This window comes from Canis aureus, chromosome 3 (assembly GCF_053574225.1).
Source record: "Canis aureus isolate CA01 chromosome 3, VMU_Caureus_v.1.0, whole genome shotgun sequence".
Classification (NCBI taxonomy): domain Eukaryota; kingdom Metazoa; phylum Chordata; class Mammalia; order Carnivora; family Canidae; genus Canis; species Canis aureus.
Genome location: NC_135613.1, coordinates 14,606,036 through 14,618,884, shown reverse-complemented (window position 1 = coordinate 14,618,884; position 12,849 = coordinate 14,606,036). Strand labels below are relative to the sequence as shown.

Genomic DNA, 12,849 nt, shown 5'->3' with positions numbered 1-12,849 from the left:
CTGGCTACCATATTACATTTTGTACTCATATCTCCTTAGCCTACTCTTGGCTGTTACAGTTTCTCAGACTTTCCTTGCTTTTGGTAACATTGACAATTTTTAGGAATATTGGTTAAATATTTTGTAGAATGTCTCTAAATTGGGATGTATCAGATGTTTTTATGATTAGGCAAGGGATATGTGTTTGGGGGAGGAAGACCACAGAGGTAGGATGCCATCCTCACCACATCAAATCAAGGGTACATAGTATAAATACAACTTATTATTGTTGATATTGATGTTGATCACTGGCTAAGTAAGTTTTTGGAAGATTTCCCCAACTCCCTTTTCATACTCCACTTTTGAAAGGAAGTCACTGCATTCTAGTGATGGGTCAGAGAAATACAAGATGAGCCAAGGGGATCGTGTAGTACCAGAAACTAAGTGTTCAAGAAACAAAAGACCGGAGTTATGTTGATGCAAAACAGGAATCAATTTGAAAGACTTTCCAGGGGTACCTGGGTGGCTCATTCGGTTAAGTGGCTGACTCTTGTTTTTGGCTCAAGTCATGATCTCATGGTCCTGGGTTGGAGCCCCCCATCAGGCTCTGTGCTCAGCAGGGAATCTGCTTGAGATACTCCCTCTCCCTCTGCACTTCTCCTGCTTGTACTCTCTCTTTCCCTCTAAGATAAATAAATAAATCTTTAAAAGAAAAAAAAAAAAAAAGACAGACTTTCCAAAGGCCAAAACTGAAATAATTATGGAAACAAAATAGATAACACTGTATTGGGTGATAGCTCAAAGCTCAAAAAAACTAATATACACATGTCATATTAATATACATAAATAATTGAATAAATAAATGTGCAAGAAGAAACTTCCATGCTGAAATATCCAAGTAATATGTAGATAATCCCCCTTCCAAAGAGTGGAACTTGTCCTCCTCACTTCCAAGCCCACCTGATGTGAGGCAGCCTCAGTGATTTGCTTCCAAAGAATAGAGTAGTGAAAGGGAAAAATAATAGCTTCAGGGTGGAGAAACCTGGCAGACCCTGCCTTAGCCAAGTGATGAAGTCCAATGTCATTCATGAGGTCATACCAACATCAAGGACCCCCAGATATGAGGTGATTAAAAAAAGGGCACTTCACCTCTGTGGTGGCCTTCCCCAAAGTCTGTGACCCCAGTCGAATCATGAGAAGACATCAGACTGTCCCAAATGGTAGGACAATCTATACAATGCCCAGAAGTACTCCTTAAGACCCTGAAGGTCATTAAAAAGAGAGAGAGAGAGACTGAGAAGCTGTTAGAGATTGTAGGAAATAGGGGAGATATGACAACCAAATCTAATATGATATATCCTGTATTGAATCTTGGAACAGAAAATGGGCATTAATGGAAAAATTCATGGAATCTGAATAAAGTCAGAATTTTGGTTAATAGTAATGGTCCTACATTAGTTTCTTAGTTTTGACAAATGTTCCATGGTTATGTAAGATGTTAATAGTCATGGGGAAGGTGAAGTGTCTGTACTGTCTCTGCAGCTCTTCTGTATATCTCATAGTATTCCAGTATAAGAAGTTTATATTAAAACACTACTGTTTCTAAATATAAAATAAATCATCTCTTGAAGATATATATTCAGCATACGATAATCAGACAAATATATGGACTAACTGGCATGACTCCTTATATTTCTAGTAACGAACAGTGTAAGTCACAGGTAGCGATAATATTTCTGACCTTCAAATATAAGGAAGTCGTAAAAAGATTCAAGATTCTATTATCTTTACATGAACCAGGTAATCAAGCAGAATTTCTTTTATTTAGAGCAGATGATATTCCATATTTCTTCCCTGAAATTCTTATATTTGCAAGCAAGGCTGGTCTTGCATTTAATTGGGGAAAAAAAGGCTTAAAATGTACTAGCCCATTGAATATTGGTGGTTCCCCATCCACACTGCTTGTAATATGAAAGAGATATTTTTACTGTGGTAGGTGGCTTACTCTGAAGATCTTGCAGCTGGAAATAGAGTTCTAAAAAACTACAGAGTATGTTGCCATTTTGGAATAACCCATAAAGGAGTATAAGGGTCAAATGATGCCCAGTCTTCCACCTTATGCTTGCAGACATAACACAACATATTAACACCAATTAAATCATATTTAGAAATATATATTATGTCTTACAGAGGCACAGAAGCCATAAGGGAGTATACTGAACTCCATAAAGGTGTGATTTCTACTAAAAGGAGAATGACAATTTCCTTGTATTTTTAGTATCTCTAAGTAATACATAGTTCTGACAAGTAGCTCACTGATATGTAATTCTAATCTTACTAATACTATTAGAATTTGTGATGAAATTAGATGAGCATATGAATTTCTTACATCTTATAAAATATTTTGTTTAGAAAATAAAAATTTTTAGTTTTTATTTCTCATATCAATGTTCCAGTATGTGGCATACATTTGATCTAATTAACAGGCACCTAAAATCAAAAGTAAAACAGTCAGAGTATTGAATCAAGAGCTCTCCATCACAAAGATCGAACCTTGTACTGAATTACTTAACATAGTCTGCTAGTTATTACAGAAAGTACTTGATTTGGAACAATATGAATTTTACTGTCTCTTTTTTGCCACTTAAAGTAAGGGAAATATAGAGAATAGTGTAACAATGCATATTCGTATTTTTCCTTCTTAAATGAACTCCTTTTAGTTCAAAGAAGAATGGAAAAGAAAACACCGTTCATGATAAGTTTGGGGATTAAGAAAACAACATTGCTCTGCCTTCTTGCATATAATCAATTTTTCTACTAAAGGGTAAATCTGACATTCTTCCAACCACCACTAAAACTGTCAGAAAATCCTTAAAAATAGCATTTAAAAAATCAATAGTGCCCCTTCACATCTTTTAAATTGGTCAATTTTGATTGCCTAGTTCCCTGAAACACTTTGGAATCCACTTGAGTATAGATGGCCTAAGCCAGTCATTAGGAAAGCCATTAAAGATAGACAGCAAATTTAGACAGCAAGATATTGTAGAAACATATTAAAACGTGTCCTCAGATGCTGCTTGTAAGCAATACCATGATTTCTTAAATATTTCCATCTCCTGTGAATTCTGTCCCTGCAAAGTCATTATAATTGATACATGCATTTTTTATTTGGTTTTATTCTTTTTAAAGATTTTGTTTGTTTATTCATGAGAGACAGAGAGAGGCAGAGACACAGGCGAAGGAAGCAGCAGGCTCCCTGCGGGGAGCCAGATATGGGACTCGATCCCAGGGCTCTGGACCACAACCTGAGGCAAAGGCAGATGCTCAACCACTGAGCCACCCAGGAGGAGTCCCTTTTGTTTTGTTTTAAAATGTGATCTAAATTTGCAAGCGTGAGTTTCTTTCTAGGGTGGTATGAAACAAACCAAGAAGTAAAGCCAAAAGTGAAATGCAGTGATATTCCAGGTGATACATAAACATAGGTCTCTCCCAAAGTCAGGAACTCTCAGAAGGTCCCAATAGGAACCATCACTCTTTTCCTTCCCTCCATGCTCCCCACTCCCCACCCTCAGGGCAACAGAAAGGCCATACTGCACCAGAGACCGTCTGATCATGACTATATCTGCCCTGCTGTAATGGCAGCCAGATCCATGAATGAGAACTATTATGTCTACAACATAAGGAATACTGAGTGTAGATGAAAGGAATGATCTAATTATTTGGCCAAGAAGTGACATTCAAGTGATGTGGATTATTAAAAATAGAATTTTAATTTTAGAGAATTGTTTGATATACATATCAGCTGTTTTTTTAAAATAAAGCTGCTTACTTTTAAATTACCTGTATGCCTCTTCTAAATTTAGGATCTCATACAATCAACAGAAAGTAGGAGAAACCGCTCCTGAGGCCAATCAGAGGTCATGAACGTGACTGTGCTTAATGCTAGGGCTGACCTTGCATTTGCAGTTAATTGAGCAAATGTATATTACAGGCTTGAATTGTGTCCCTGCAAAATATCTTTGCTGAAGTCCTGACCCCTAATATTTTAGAACATGATAGTATTTGGAGAGAGGGTCTTTAAAGAGTTAATTAAGGTAAGATGAGGTCATTAGGGTGGACCTTACCCAATGTGACTGGTGTCCATCTAGAAACAAGATAATAGGACATAGACATGCACAGAGAGAACATGGGGAAAAGAGAGCTACTCTTTAAGCTAAGGAGAGAGGCCTCAGAAGGAACCAACCATGCTGCCACCTTACTCTTAGACTTGTCGCTTCCAGAACCCTAAAAAAATAATAAGTTTCTGTTGGTTAAGCCACCCAACCTGTGGTACTTTGATATGGCAGCGCCAACAAACCAATACCTGTACGTGTGTGTTTGTATGCTTCTATGTTGAATAAGCCAATTTGACATGGGGTTTCAGCCCCTTATAACTCACTAAGTGCTAAAAAATTAACACTACTTACTTCATTCTTCCTCATTGACTTATGCGTTGGTTTTCTTGAAAAGTATATGGTCCCTTATTGGCTCTCTGTGTTTAATGAAGTATAAAATCTAATAGAAAACTCTGGGTGCTTGTGTCTTCCAGAGCTTCGTTCTAGATTGAGCCAGTGGAGAGCAGTCTCCATGCTGAGGTACCTACAGCCGGGGTGGGAAGACTTACTGCAGAGGGTGATACTCTCTTCAGACAGTGTGTGTGAGCACTTACAAGAAAACTTTAGTAGTATTTGGCCTCACTGTCTCCCTTTTCAGTGCATAAAGTTGGAGAAGCTGTGGTGGGACCAGAAGGATTACATTTTAAATGATTTTTCGATTATTCTATTGTTTTAGCTCTGCCTCTTGTTCCTATCTGCCACCCCTGACCCCATACCTGCTAGCTCCACTTCTGGATGTTTCTGGAACTCTACTCAGCAGGGCAGGCTGATTTTCTCTCACTTCTACTCTAGTCTTCCCCGTGGTTGTGACATCCTCTACTCTTTCTGCCACCAAAATTTCTGTCCACCTTTAATTCTCCAGGAAAATATTTAAGTCATTCCTTATCTAGGAATGACTCACTCTCCCATCTGTTACTAGTGTGCCATAGAAGGCAAATGTTAAGAGACATCTTTTATAGTGGCTGCTAAGGAGGAAGTATTAATACTACAGGGTCCTATCAGAGGGACCCTCTGACCCAAAAGAGAGGGCCAGTACTAATGAGCCACTGATGAAATCTTTGACAGTGTTAGCCATCTGAGACCTCTTCCAACGTCGTATCCAGTCCCTTCCTCTACTTTAAAATCGAGAGAGCCATCAGTATAGCCTGGCAAGGTAATAGTGGAGGAGAAGACAGGCAGGTGGTGGGCAAACAAACAAGGTGCTGACCATGGTCTCCATTCTCCATTCTGGATTTCAGCCTCTAGTAGGCTGGAACTGAGTGGGGAGAGGTGCTCCAGCCTTGGACAGAATTTCAAGGCTTACTCTTACCTGGGACTAGACATTTTAATTGCTAAAATTAGACTAATTATAATTCGACTTATGAAGGGTTTTTGTTATTCTAGGAGTGACAGGAAAAAATGAGACCTACTCAACTGTTCACATAGAACAGACAGGGACTTAAAACCACAGAATGGATTGAAAAGGCCTATGACCAATTCTTCACTGACTTTTAGAAGATATGTCAAGGATGTTTTCCTTTTAACAAATGTGTTAGGATGATAGCTTTTGGTGGATTTGCTCATAATTTGCTTCTTGAAAGAAATTACAGTACTTTCACGTGGTCTGTGATGTAACAATCCTCTAAGATAAATGCATCATGTTTTTATTCATGTGAAATCTGATGCTGCTTATGCACATGTGCAAACTATCAGAGGGAAAAAAACCAATTCATAGCCTAAAGACCAAAAATAAACATAATTTCAAGTACTACTATCAAGTTGAAACTTCTGGGATAATTTTTTTGTTTGCACTTAGATGATATGTGTGCCATTTATCTGACAAGTTAAATTGACTCTGATTAATTTTCTCTTAGGATGTAGATGAGGGCATCCATTCAAGTGGCCTGCTCATTTGCTTCCTGTCTTTTTTTTTTCCCCAGGATTTTATTATTCTCATGCAGTTAAATTATATGGATGAGAAGCAATGCTGTGCTTTGAGCCCACCTCAGAGATGTGATTTTTTAAAAAATCAATTTTATGGAGGTAAACTTACATGCCAATAAGATATACTCATTTTACATGTACAGTTCAATGAGTTTTGACAAATGCAGACACCCCTGCAACCATTACCTTCCTAGAGGAATATTTTTATCATCCCCAGAAGTTCACCTTAGCCCATTAACACTAGTCCCTCTCTAGCACTCAGGAGTAGGCAAAAGCTGATTTGCTTTTCTGTTCCTATAGGTTAGTTTTGCCTTTTGTAGAATATCAAAGAAACTTTCTGTGTGTCAGGCCTCTTTTGTCCAGCATGATGTTTTCAAGAATCATCCATCTTCTGATGTACGTACGTGGTTCATTTCTTTGTGTTGATGAGTGGTAATTGCATCTCCTTCCTTATTTCCTGTGGTCAGAGGTGATCTGTGCCTACAACACCTGGGAGAATGAGACGGGGGTGGGGGGCAGATTTTATCCCCAAATGGGTCATTTATATATTGTATAACCTTGAGCAAATTCTATATAAGCCAGCCTTTTCAGTTTGCTAGCTGGGGTAATGATGGAATGTTACTCTGTAAGCCCAAGAAACGTTTACATAAGAGATGAGGGAAGTCAAGTGATGGTAGTGCCCTTTCCAGCATAAAGATGTGGAAAATGGTGTGAGCTGTAATAACTCCTCGTGAACCCAAACAGCAGCATTTAGAGCCTGATCCAGGAAGCTGCCACTACCAGAGTCTGTGATTACCCTTTATTTTCTCATTTGTGGGAAGGTAATATTTCCCACATTCATTGCTGTGAAAAATGATTATTCTCTCACATACGTAGGGTTGTGTTTGCAAGCAGGAAATGAGCAGCAAGAGTACAAAGATTTTGGGGGAAACATATTTTTATTCTTAAGTATATACTCATATTTATGTAAGGTACAAATTAATAATAAATGGAGAAATAATAATATAGGGTAAGTATGTCTATAATCTAGAAGCACACCTTTTTCAGTGCTAGTTGCCCTTAAAATATTATTATCCCAGTTGTAGAGCATTATTTGCCCTTTTGTGCTCCATATACTGTCACAGTCCTGATAAGGGAGACCAAATGCTGCATGTTTGCACACCATGCCTTGCTCATGAATGATGCTTTATGCCGTGAGGTGGTGCTTTATGTCAGTCTCAGCCTATTGACAACCAATGATGTGGCTGGACTGGCCCTTGTGATTCTTACTATGATTTCAAGATGCCCTCAGCAGTAACCACCAGGAAACTTTGAAAAAAGTCTTTAAAGGTTTATTACTTACATATCCTGGAAATTACATGGCATACATAGGGCCACATAGCAGAGTCATAGCAGAAGGTAGGGAGAAGTGCACAGGGCTGGTGTGCTTCTTTTCTTAGGGTCGAGGGTGAGGGTTTCACACAAGCAAAAGTTCATTAGGACCTATTAGTGGACTTATTGTCTGAGAGCCAGGGCCAATTTTTATACCTATGTGCCTTGGGAAAGTCCTACTCTCACCTACTCTCACCCTCCAGCATTCCTGCAACCCCCGACATGCAACAGGCTAGGTGTCCTCCTAGCCCTCCTAGCCCTTCCCCTTCTGCAGTTCACTGTGGATTTCCAGAAGGTGCTGTCTGCATGGCAACCTCATGAAACACCATCCCAGTGGTACCTGGGGACTTCCGTGGAGAGGCTGGAGTCCTGCTTAATGAGCTTCCTCCTGTTTGCCTCCTCAGGACCAATCCACTCTCCTTTCAGGAAGGGAAATCTTTCATTTGTAATCATTATTCACAGGAACAATATCACAGTAAAGTACAGACATTATGGTGGTTAATTTTATGTGTCAGTTTGACTGGGCTGATACCCAAATAGCTAGAAAAACATTATTTCTGGCTCAGCCTGTGAATGTGTTTCTAGAAAAGATCAGCATGTGGATCTGTACACAGAAAAGAAAAAAAGATTGCCCTCACCAGTGTGACGGGCATCACCCAGCCCATTGAGGACCCAAGTAGAACAAAAAGGTGGAGGGAGGACAGATTTGTTCTCAATACTTGAGCTCTTCTCTTCTCTTGTCCTTGGACATCAGTGCCCCTACTTTCCAGATCTGCAGAGTTGGACTGGGACCATTGGACCCCTGGTCTTGCCACCTTTGGGTTGGCTTTCTTGGGTTTCCAGATTGCAGATGGCAGATCATGGGACTTTTCAGTCTTCATAATCACATGCACAAATATCTTATAATAAATATTGATCTGTATATCTATATCGTCTTGGTTTGATTTTAGTACCAAAAGTGGTTTTAGAGGAAGGGAAATTTAAGGATGAGTTTTCTGAATTGGTTCTGGGTCTTCTGGAATTGGCTCTCTAATCAGATTAGATCTAAAGATGCTAATGATTATTTCCAGCAATAAAGAGAGCACTGGTAGTCCATGGTGTGAACTGTTTATAGCAATATGCAAAAGACATGCGTTGGATACTCTTAATCAAGGCTTTAAGTGATCTATATGTAAGACTTTCAAACATTTTTGGAAAGCAGAGGAATATAAATAACAGTGTTTAGTTGCTCACAATGTGGCTAGACAGAGTGGTGAAAGAAACAGATGAGCTCAGAGATTTCATTTCTCAGCTCAAACACCACATAAATGACCTGAGAGCATTGCCCTGAAGGAGACACTGTATAGGCAGGGCCAAAATTGCTGAAACTCCAACACATGACCCCATCCTGCAATTGGCTGAGTTACAAGTTGAATTCCCAGTCTCACAGGATGTCTTCTGTTAAAGTGAGAGCAATGGTTAGGAAAGAATGAGAGCCTTTAAATTGGAATGGGGACACATGGGAAGATCCTGCTGAAGTTGGGGACACTGAGCCTCTGGATTCTAATTAGTCCTAATGCCAGTGGAAGGGGTCTCTCCACCTTCAGTGGTATCAGCCATTCCACCCCTTTCTCTGGGATGGAGAGGGAAATCTAAAACTGGATAAAACTAACTGTTCTTACTGAGATTCAACTACTTTCCTACATGGAGCCTATAAATGTCCCTATGTTAATCCTGTTGTTAGATTTCCAGAATTTTAAAAATCTTGATTTTTGTCAATCATGCCAATATTCTTCTATGGAGAAGAGGATTTTTGTTCTTGCCCCACTCTTCCTGCTGATGTCACCTAGGGTCATATAATGATGCCATTTAAAAATGACTGCAGCCCTTTCTCTTTACTTTTCTAACAGTTATGTGTTGTCCAACCAGTGGTTACAACCATCCCTGGTATTCACTTTATTGAAAAGTGACAGATGGTTTTATTTGTGAAAAGGCAAAAAAAAAAAAAAAAAAAAAAAAATTCAGTGTTTCCTTTTTAACAGCAGCATAAAATAAGCCCCAGATGTTCAATATTTGTTGCATTTCACAAAGAATCTACAACCAGCGAGTAATATTTACCGTCCATATTTTTAAATGGACATACCTCAATTTGTATAGATTTTCTCTTTTTAAAAATGATTATTTATAAAATGCTTTTGATAAATAGGTCTAATTGGTCTTTTCTTGCTTTAATTTTATCTGCAAGGGCTACCATAAAAAAATGAATCAGATCCTGTTCTTAATTCCATGATTTTCATGATATTTCTGTTATTTCAAGAATGCCTTTTGTCACCATGACCTCTAATGGGGAAATCTCTTTCTTTGAGAATTGCATGACTGCAATTAATCTTCTAGCATCTGAAAACAATTCTGAATCTCTCCCTCATCTTTGCTTCAAAACATTGGTCCAATGTGTACATGTATTTTTATTTATGTACAAGCCAAGTAAACCTACCCGTTTTGTAGTCTGTGGAATTTTCATGACTTTTGAGTATTCTCATTATATGCATCTGGTCTTAGAGCCCAACTGATGGGAATTAATCCTGTCTTTTTGAAAAAAGTGTATTTCTAAACAAAATATTATTTGAAACTGGTCATGAAATAGGCTATTCAGAATCTTCCAACAGTGTAATTTTCAAGAACATTTTTCACAAAATATCTGGGAAATCTCTCTCTTATCCATTGTATATTCTCTTTGATGTTTTTTTTTTTTTTTAATCTACTTTTCATGTAATAGCGTTGAGTGAAACTTATCTTTCCCTATGGTTTACCCTTGTGGTCTTTTTGAATTTTCAATGATTAATAATGTTTAAAAATTATCAATATTCGTCTGAAAGTGAAGAATACCCCAAAATGCCTGTAGTCTCTTCAAAGTCCTCTGATAAGGGCAGCCCCGGTGGTGCAGCGGTTTAGCGCCGCCTGCAGGCCAGGGTGTGATCCCAGAGACCCAGGATCGAGTCCCATGTCAGGCTCCCTCTGCCTGTGTCTCTGCCTCTGTCTCTCAAGGAGAAGCAGGCCCCATGCAGGGGGCCTACGTAGGACTCGATCCTGGATCTCCGGGATCACACCCTGGGCTGCAGGCGGCACTAAACCTCTGAGCCACCCAGGGATTGCCCCCATTTCCAGGGCTTTAAAAGCTGCTTTTGCAGCTGAGGCATCCAGAAGCTCAGGTATAGTTGAAATCGTGACCCCAGTCTTGTCTTCTCACAATAATAGAAATTCCTGTGGCTCCCTTAAGGTATAACAAAAAGCCTCCATTTAGTGATTACAAGTATCTAGCCAAAAATACTCATCAACACTTCCACTGTCACGGACTCCTTCCTCCAGGCAGGCTGATAGAAAGAGAAGTCGTGACACGAGAGAGGAAGAGCAGTAGCTTCTTCTCTCTGTGATGGACACCCTCACATACTCACCCCCCACACACACACACATACACACACATGCACACATGCACCCTACCTGATAGAATTGAGGGAGAAGAGAAATGGGTGGTAGGAAAGTTCTCCCTACCTGGTCCTGTTGTAGTTTGGCTTCACTCTCTCTAGACCGGGAAGATCTTTAAAGCAGATGCTCTCTCTTGTATGGCCGTTTTCATAACTTCTTCAGAGCTCCCGGACCTGTCAGCTAGCTGGTTGTGCTGAATTGCAGTCTGGGTGATGTTTTCTGTGATACTATTCCTGCTCTTCCCTCGACCCTTCATTTTCAGGACCTTCAAACCACACAGACTCTCTACTGGAGTTCTGTCTTCTTCCCAGATGGTTTACTTGTTCAGGTGTCAAAAATAGATCCAGGCTGACTCTTCCTGTCTCACAGATCACATCTGGTTCATGAAAAATATCACCTGCCCTGTGTCCCTGCTCAGCAGAAGTCCAGGGAAATTCCTGTGTGCCCATGTTTGTTGTACTGCTCTGTTTATAACTTTTTTTAATTAAAAATTATTTGTTCTGTAGACCTCTAAGTTTCAATAGCAAGAGTCAGATTTCTATTTTACCATTTCTGCTCCTTCCAGGCAGCATGAAGCAAGCTTTCTTTGAGGCTCCATTGGAACCTGGCCTTCTATCCTCAACATAAAAGAGGTAGATTATGATCCCCCCTTCCCCTACAGACGTGCATGCTTATGCCAACTCACATACCCATCCTCTTGTGTCTTGCAAAGTGGGAAGAATGGCATAGATTTCTCTGAAGAAATCATCTTCATAAAACTCCTCTCTGTATAACTAAAAATCCTAACCATTTTCTACCCTCCAGCTAAGTGAGTATTGGTTCCCAGCATTTCCTTTTGATAGCTACATCGTGATCTGACTCCTAACACACTTTATTACACAATGTCTTTTATATCTGTGTGTCTCAACCAAAACTTTCAGTATAACACCATTTACTTTTTCAGGAGCTTGAAGTCAGAAAATCTACTTAGTTATATTTATTTGGGTTGGAAGAGATTTCCAAAAATGTAGGCCCGCTTTGATCAAAACTGGTCTTGCATCCATCACTGAATTTGAAAATACAGTTATGAGTTGGGGGGTCATTAAACTAATCTATCAATTAATCAAAGACTATCTTCCTAAGCTGGTTCCCTATAAACATAAGGAGAAAATTAAAACTTGTTCTTTTCCATATCTTTTTCACAGTTTAAATCAGAATAATTTTAGAAGCATGCTGGCTTTGGCAGCACATGTACTAAAATTGGTGGAGTAATACAGAGAGGATGAGCATGGCCCCTGCACAAGGATGATGCACAAATTCCTGAAAAATAATTTCAGAAGCAAAATCAGGTATAAATTTGTACTTGTGTTCAAATAGGAAGATTCTCTTCTTGCCATCTTTCTCATTCCCATCTTATTTTCCACAGATAACAGCAGAGACTCTCCTTTCTTCTGATGCTTTGTTTCAGCTTGTAGACTGCTAATTACTGGAGCAAGATTCAGAGCAAGACTGAAACTAAATGATCTGCAATCTCTGTTTGCCCTTGACAATCCATTTTCTCCACAGTGCCCTCATGCTTAGTAGGGGAGGCGGACTTAATTAGTATAAGTCATAAATAACACAACAAAATCATTTCCAGACTTTTGTGAGTCTTTAAAAGGTTAAATTAAAAAGCGAATTTTGTCTGCAATAACTGAAGCCAGGGAAGACTTTATTATTTATTTAGCATCTCCCCCTCAGTCGAAGAGAATGTATCTAAAGTATTGTCACCAACAATCCTCACTTCTATATAAGGTAAGTACAGTAATTGAAATGCGTAAGCAGTGTTTGGTACAATAAAGTAATTTTGTAACCCAGAAAAGTCTAAACAAATAAAAAGGTATCTCCTAGATAAGACTTCCAGGAATCTCACATTGGCCCTCTTATCTCTGAATGAAAGAACCCAATATTTAGCCATGCCCCTTGCCACTAATGGTGTTCC

The 12,849-nt window shown here is 39.2% G+C and overlaps 1 non-coding gene across 1 annotated transcript; it reads left to right on the top strand.

Moving 5' to 3' along the window:
* The first annotated feature begins 12,098 nt into the window (after positions 1 to 12,098).
* LOC144311599 (U6 spliceosomal RNA) lies at positions 12,099 to 12,203 on the top strand. The gene has a single exon (XR_013377202.1). It is a non-coding gene; the product is annotated as a U6 spliceosomal RNA (small nuclear RNA).
* Positions 12,204 to 12,849: the final 646 nt, after the last annotated feature.